Source organism: Peromyscus leucopus, chromosome 1 (assembly GCF_004664715.2).
Source record: "Peromyscus leucopus breed LL Stock chromosome 1, UCI_PerLeu_2.1, whole genome shotgun sequence".
NCBI lineage: Eukaryota > Metazoa > Chordata > Mammalia > Rodentia > Cricetidae > Peromyscus > Peromyscus leucopus.
In genome coordinates, this window is record NC_051063.1 from 177,387,019 (window position 1) to 177,394,542 (window position 7,524).

Sequence of the window (7,524 nt, forward strand, 5' to 3'; positions counted from 1 at the left end):
AACACTATCCTTATGCATCTTATTCTTTCAAAAGTGTTTCCCAGATATCCATCTCAGCATCCTCAATAATGAAGTCATGAATCAGGTTGGGGTGATTAATGAAGTTGCTCTGTGCCTTCAATGTCCTTGTTTGCACTGGAACTCATGGGTTATAATGAATGTTTGTAGAATAAAAATAATTCCCCAGAGTAAAAGTCATCTTCAAATACAAAAGAAATGAATGTCATATATAATTACTATAAATTAGAAATAATTTATGGGCTCAGTTCAGGTGTTTTAACAGAGCTAATGTATATATATATATATATATATATATATATATATATATATATGTATATATATATACACATATATGTATGTATATATGTGTGTTCCTCCTAAGGTATATAATATATGAAAATTTACTATGTTTTGGAAGAGACTTAACTAAAGTTCTCTTGTGGTCTCATCATGTAAGAATCTACATGGAAAAGAGGAAATGACAGTTGTTCATGGAATTTTGTCCTTAACTCTATTGCATCTGCTGCATTTTGTTTCTAACAAAACTTTTACTTGTTAGTTTCCATATACTTTCCCTATTAAAAAATATATTTCTTTCATTTTGGCATTTCATTAAAGCTTTTTATGTATACATAACTGTTTTATCACTGCCAAATTCTGATTCATTACAGGAAATTCAAGAGTGAGCAACATCTCTTATGTGGGACCTTCAGTTCTAGTGCAGACAACTCTGTTTCCTCAGAGTCTGGAGCACAGCAGTCTGAGGTTATCTGTCAATAGCAGTGGATTCTCCAGAGATATCACTCCATTATTTATAGATGACAATATTCTTGAAGTAAAATGTATGTGTGCTCAAATCTGAGCCCAAAATTCCTCTTGTGAGGACAACAGGAATATTGGATTAAATATAATCTGCTATCCACTTTAACTTATTTATCTATATGTATACTCATGCTATTTTTATATTTGAGGACCTGATCCTTACAATCTAGAGTGGGGGAGAACTGAAGGTTAAGACTGAAGCATGTAAATAATTGGAAGAGGAAAATTAAAACCATAACTCTCCACTTCATTTACCTCTACACATGTTCTTTACTTGTCCCCAAAGACCTGACATCTCATTCATTCCTTCTTCAATGCCAAGTCCCATCTCACTAATTATATCCTAATTACTATGAATGGAATTGTTTTCTGTGGTTGTCATCCCTGATATATCTTTGGTGTCACACACTGTTTTCTTTAGGTTTGAGGTCTATGATACAGGGATCCTTACAAAGCCTTACTGCAACATGTCTACCCTTTTGTTTTCCATTTATGGTATTGGACAAAAAGATCTGCAATCCCAAGGTGTTCATCTTTCAGAACTACTGAAGTCCACCTCATCACCATGGAATAATTCCCCTCTAAAGTATCTGAGTCTCATTGGAACAAGTCCTCCACATATTCTGACATAATTTAAATCTCGAAAATTTCTTCACCTTTTCTCAAGAAAACAAAACCATTAGTAACCATATCTTCACAAAGCAGACTATAATTGGACATGTTATTTTCTTTCATGGCTTGGAAGGAACTGTACTTAAGGACCATATCCAGCTCATCTGGCTCTAATTTTTTTCCTAGGAAGTCACAAATCTTCTTTATGGTGCTCTTTGTGTCCTAAAAGAAGAAGAAACAAAGTGAAGGCAATCAACAGAAAGTTCTGTGAGAACAGACACAGAGAAGCAAACTATGGATGGAGGATGAAAAGAGACATGAAGAAAGATACGGCAACTTGAAATGAGAAAACATTGAAAAGGATTTCAGAAAGAAACAGGGCATGTAGAGAGGGTAGGTGTTCCACAGCATTTGTATATTGAGTGAGCTTCATTGTGGCTGATCTGTGGCCCCAAAAGACAGAGACTGGAATTTCTTCCAGAGAGGACAGGATATTAGAGACAGGGACTCATATAACCAATGCTATTCTCAAACTTACTTCATAGTGGATGAAGTCCTTGAACATATGATACTCCTGATTCCATCTCTGCAATGCTGTGTTCACAGGTGTGTGATAACACACCTACTAAATATACTGGGATGTTTTTTGTTGAGAGAGGATGTCACTATGGAGCTCTGTCTGGTGAGACAGAAGTTGCTCCTCTTACCAAACTGACCTCAAGCTCAAAGAGCTCAGAAATCCACCTACATGCCTTTGCCACCTAAAAGCAGACATTAAAGGTATGCACCACAATGCCCAAAGTACCCTGTGATGTTCAAAAAGATTTATAGAAATAATTCTAGACAATGATCCATGAGAATGAAGACAATGTGCACAAATAATTTGAGAGAGGTTATTTTTTTTTACCATGTAATACTATATCCTATAGGTAAATGATAATATTATAGTTTTACACTTTCATAAGACTGATCTCTATAATTATTACTTAGAGAGATGCCAGTCAACTACCCAGGAGGCAAGACATGCTAGAGGACAGGTAAAGCCATGAGCCACCTGACATTACATAGTTGAATGGAAATGGGTTAAATTAACTGTAAGATTGAACTGGTAACAAGCCTAAGCTATCACCTAATGATTTATAATTTATATTCAGGCTCTGAGTTGGTTAGTTGGGACTAGGCAGTTGGGATAGAAAAGTTCCCTTTACATATGTCATTCCAATGTGTGTCCAGATTTCCACATAAAATATGAAGAAGCTTAAGAAAGAATACTAGACATACAAGAATGTTGTCAAACATGGCTTCTTGGTAGTAATTTTTTCTATAGTGGGCTCTATTTGCTGGCAGTGAGCACATGGATGCCTTTTTTAAGAGATGGCTTTTTTAAGAGAAGGCTTTCTTGTCTAGTGCTAGCATCAAAAATGGGTAGTGGCTCTTTTAAGAGGCCCTACTACCAAAAACTTACATGGTGTTTATGAGCAACTGACAGCATGCTACTCTGTGCTAACATCAACCTAGAAACTTCCCAGAGATCAGGAAGTAAACATGGTTCCCAATGTTGGTGGTAAATGTGCCTCTGCCATGAGACTAGACTCTCAGTGAATCAAGAGGGAGGAGCTAGCACCAGTATGCCATGATTTAACTTACACTGCAGGTTTCTTGTTCATGAAGACAGAAAAGGTTATCAATGTGCAGTAAAGACAGATTCAGACAAAAAGAGCCTCTAAACAGGTCACAGTGTGTTTAAAAAATGCATATGCTCAGGAGAGAGAAAAAAGAATATATATAGTCCTTGATTATAAAATACTTTTAAAATTGGGTAAATTCCTTAAATAATAAGCCACATAAATATGGAAAACACACAGAAAGTCTCCATACAGTATGTTATTGTGTTGTCTTAATTTTTTGACCACTTATCAACAAATGATAACTGTAAGAGATATTTGATTATGAAAGCTTCTGGGTTAAACAAACCTATACATTTTCAAAATATCTTGATATCAAAATTTAAGTTAAAACATATGTTACTTTGAGAAAGAGGATCTGATTTTATTTCCACAGGAAATGATATGACCTGCATTTATTCTGGGTTAATAAAAATCAGGTTTGAATGAGGAAGACCCCCTGAAAAATTTCCAATGGGAAAGATTAACCTAGATGGTGCAATATTTGAGAGCTCTTCTTTTGTAGTTCCCTCTGAGTTCTGCATCAGAACAACTTCAAGGATACTGGCAGAGATGATCCAGCAAACTTAAAATCATGTTAGTTCGGTCTACTAGGTATACAGAGATATATTTAAGCTAGGTAGATAGCAAATCTTCAAACACTTCAAATAATATGATATTTAAAATGTTGTAAGAACTTAGACTTTTCTTGACAGTGTGACAAGTCTGCTCCTGTCAGCACCAATTACTTCAAAGAGGATGATGGGCATTTGAGAAATTCCACATGGAGTTTGTTTTTTTATGGTAAAAGGTAGCCATGGGGGTAAAGAAACTTCCCTTGCCTCAACTACTGACAGTTACTGTCTAAACTGGCATAGGAGGATGCAAGAAAGATGACTGCTGAACTGTGCCAAGAGAGTGTAGGACAGTCCTTCAGAATCCTCTGCATCACAGGAAAGCGCAGCACATATGCTTGAACAGTAGGTCAGAGTTGACTGCACCAAATGTTACAGAGGAACATTGGGTGACTGTCCAGGAAACCTGATGTCCCTGCCATTAGGTAACTTTTCACACTTCTGGGGTCTTTGAGAAAATTGAGAACTAAATACTTATAATCATTATTTCCTTAGTTATAATAGAAAGTAAGTAAGACACAAAAGTTTAGACAAACCACAATAAGATAGATAAGTATTTTCTCTAATTTTGCCAAATGTAAATGGATTAGATATTGTTACAGTAATTCTTACTTAATAACTGCTTTAGTTGTACATGGTTTTACTATATTAAGTTTAAAACTTTCATTTTTAATTAGACAAAAAGGGGAAAATTTTGTGTAAAAATCCTTTTCCGATATATACATGTATGTATATACATATCTTACTCACATTGGTTAATAAACAGCTGTCAGACTGGTAACTTGGCAGGAAGTTGGCAGTAAAACCAAACCAAGAATGATGGGAAGAAGGAAAGCAGGTTCAGGAGAGATGTCAGCCAGCCAGCCAGGAAGCAAGACATTATAGAGGATAGGTAAAGGTATGAGACACCTGCCAATATGTAGATTAATAAAAATGGGTTAATTTAAAGGTAAGAGTTAGCTAGTAACAAGCCTGAGCTGTCAGCCAAGCATTTATAATTCACATTTAGGCTCTGAGTTGGTCATTCAAAACCAGGCAGTTAGGACAAGAAATGTCCAATTACATAGCCCCACCTGCAAGATGTGCTAGGATAATGTTTCCAGAAAGCTCATGGAAGTAACAAATCAATAACTGATTTTACTTAAGGCCCACTCCCTGAGATGGAACACATAACTTACACTGCTTTTGTGACCACAGACTAGGTAGCCTGGAGAACTAGGGTAAAACAAAATAATACTGGTCTAAAAAATTAGTGAAAAAGGACTGTGTATGGTGTTCTGTTTTGCTCAGATTAGTGCCTTGCTCAGCCATCATCAGAGAAGATTTCTTTCAAAGCAGTTGGGAACAAATATAGAGATCTGCAGACAGACAATACACAGAATTTGAAATATTTTGAACAATCAGCCCTACATGATATGTCTCTACCAAATCTCTCACTTTAGAGCTCAAATTACTCAGAAGAAGAAAAAGAAAAAGAAGAAGAAGTAGAAGGAGGAGGAGGAGGAGGAGGAGGAGAAGGAAGAAGAAGAAGAAGAAGAAGAAGAAGAAGAAGAAGAAGAAGAAGAAGAAGAAGAAGAAGAAGAAGAAGAACCAGTGTGTTAGAGCCAGAGAGGAGGGAGGATACTAAGAAAACATGACCATCCATAGCAACATAAAAAAGCTCATATGAACCACAGACTGGAGCAGCATGAGAAGTGCCACACCAGTCCACACCAATAATCTGCTTATATGTTAGGGTCTACAGTTGAGTGACTTTATGGACTTCCTGGATGTTTGAACACGTGGGTCTCTGCTTGTTCCTTCTCTTGTGCTGTTTTCCTTCTGTTGGTTTGTCTTGTCCAACTTTGAGGTCATAATATTATTTTTATCATATTGTACTTTATTTTGTTATATTTTCAAGAAATGAATAGTGAAAATCTAGCCACTAGGGTAAAGGTTAGTTAACAATTGAACTGTCATTTATACCTGCTGGGAGAGGAAAAATCCACTGTCTCCATTGAAGTTGCACTAGATATATCAACCACTCCAGGAAAGTCTTCATGTGAAGGAGTAGTTTGCCAACATTTTATAGAATCCACAGTTTTATGTCTCTGTCTCTGTCTCTCTGTCTCTCTGTCTCTGTCTCTCTGTCTGTCTCTCTGTCTCTCTCTGTGTGTGTGTGTGTGTGAGAGAGAGTCTGTGTATGTGCTTTTATTTGGTTGCAGTTTAGTGTTTTTTTTTTCTTTTTGGTTATAGTTTTATTTTGATTTTTTAGGGGGAATTTTGTTTTATTTGGACATTGTTTGTTTATTCAGAAGTAATTTAAGGATGTGTGGGTAAGGATAAAGAGAAAACTTGGAAGAAATTTTGAGAAAGAAAGAATATGATCAAAATATAATTAAATTTAAAAATCATTTTAAATAATAAAAAATTGTAAGAGAAATAAAAATGAAAACAAAAAGTTACAGCTATCAGTAACCTTGATTATCACCAGAGTCTACTTCAGAAAGGTATACAGTGGCTGTAAAACTGCTGCTTTTCCTCCTTAACTAAATTTTTGAACTATTCTAAGGATGGGCAAGAGATTTCTCTGATAAGTGCACAGTTTTTTCTTGTTCATTATAAAGTACATTTGAAATTTTTACCTGTGATATATAAATGATGTTTACCTTTTACTGATAACTTCCAAACTACTTAATCTTTTGAGTTCCGGATCATATGTGAATATTATTGTGCTTGTATGCTTGGTGTTATTATTATGTGTCCATCAGTACAGGGAGAATTTTTTAACTAAATGAAAATAAAATACCCAAATGACCTTAAAATTAATTTAATTAATGATCTTTTGAATCGACGTCTCCTCAAATCCACTACACAAACAAGGATAACCTAGAACCCTTGACTGTCACTCTCTCTCTCTCCCAGTGCTAGTTTTAGAATCATGTGATGCCTTGCCAATGTTTTTTTTTTTAATTTTTAAAATAATATATTTTAGACACACAGACAGTACTTGAACATATTGCTAACTGTCTGTGGGGCATTTCAGTGAAATGAAACCTGTAATGATCTGATAAGGATATGGCTGATCAGTCTATTTAGACATATGTCACTAGTAAATGTTGCAACATTTTAGATATTCTATACTAAGAGTTTTGAAATCTCCATTATATTCTAGAACACCATGCAGAACCCTCTGTACTGAAGAGCACAGGACACAGTCCTCCCTGACTGGCTACATCCTGTACATGCCTAGTCAGATTTGCGTATCACTCAGTGCTGTTCATGAAACTTCAGCACTTGTGCTCTCCCTGGATTCACAGATGGAATTCCTGCTTTTGTCTCTCTTCTTGCTATTAAGAGGGGATGACATGCATTTGGGCTCAACATTGTAATGACACTGCTTTACCCTTTCCCCACTGACCACTAGGTTATTAGGTGTATGGAATGTGTTGCATAGACAGAATCCTAAGACCTATAGTACAAGTGGGAGCTATCCCACCCTACCCCATGGGGCAGCAGGGTAAAGAAGTTGTGGGTGATGGACAAGGAAGCTGGAGAGAAAATGCCAGATGCAGCTCAATAAAGGACATGTGACATATTCTCACTTTTATTGACTCTTCATGGACCAAACACTGACATGGGGATACTGAAGAATGTGAGGTGCTACATGGGTTAAGTTTGTGAGAGGCTTTGTGATTGCTGTAACAGTTACCTTTTTCATGTCTTCGTAGCTCAGTAGCAAGAAGTTGTCTGTTTCTCTCATGGACAGCCAGGCACAGGTGTGCTCAAACCATGATCCAAATGGCACTTTG

At 36.2% G+C, this 7,524-nt stretch overlaps 1 long non-coding RNA gene across 1 annotated transcript; it reads right to left on the reverse strand.

Annotated features, from left to right (window-relative positions):
- Positions 1-1,590: 1,590 nt before the first annotated feature.
- Positions 1,591-7,524, reverse strand: LOC119087292. The gene is made up of 2 exons (XR_005090714.1): positions 7,425-7,524; positions 1,591-1,656 (listed from the first exon to the last, which is right to left on the reverse strand). It is a non-coding gene; the product is annotated as an uncharacterized LOC119087292 (long non-coding RNA).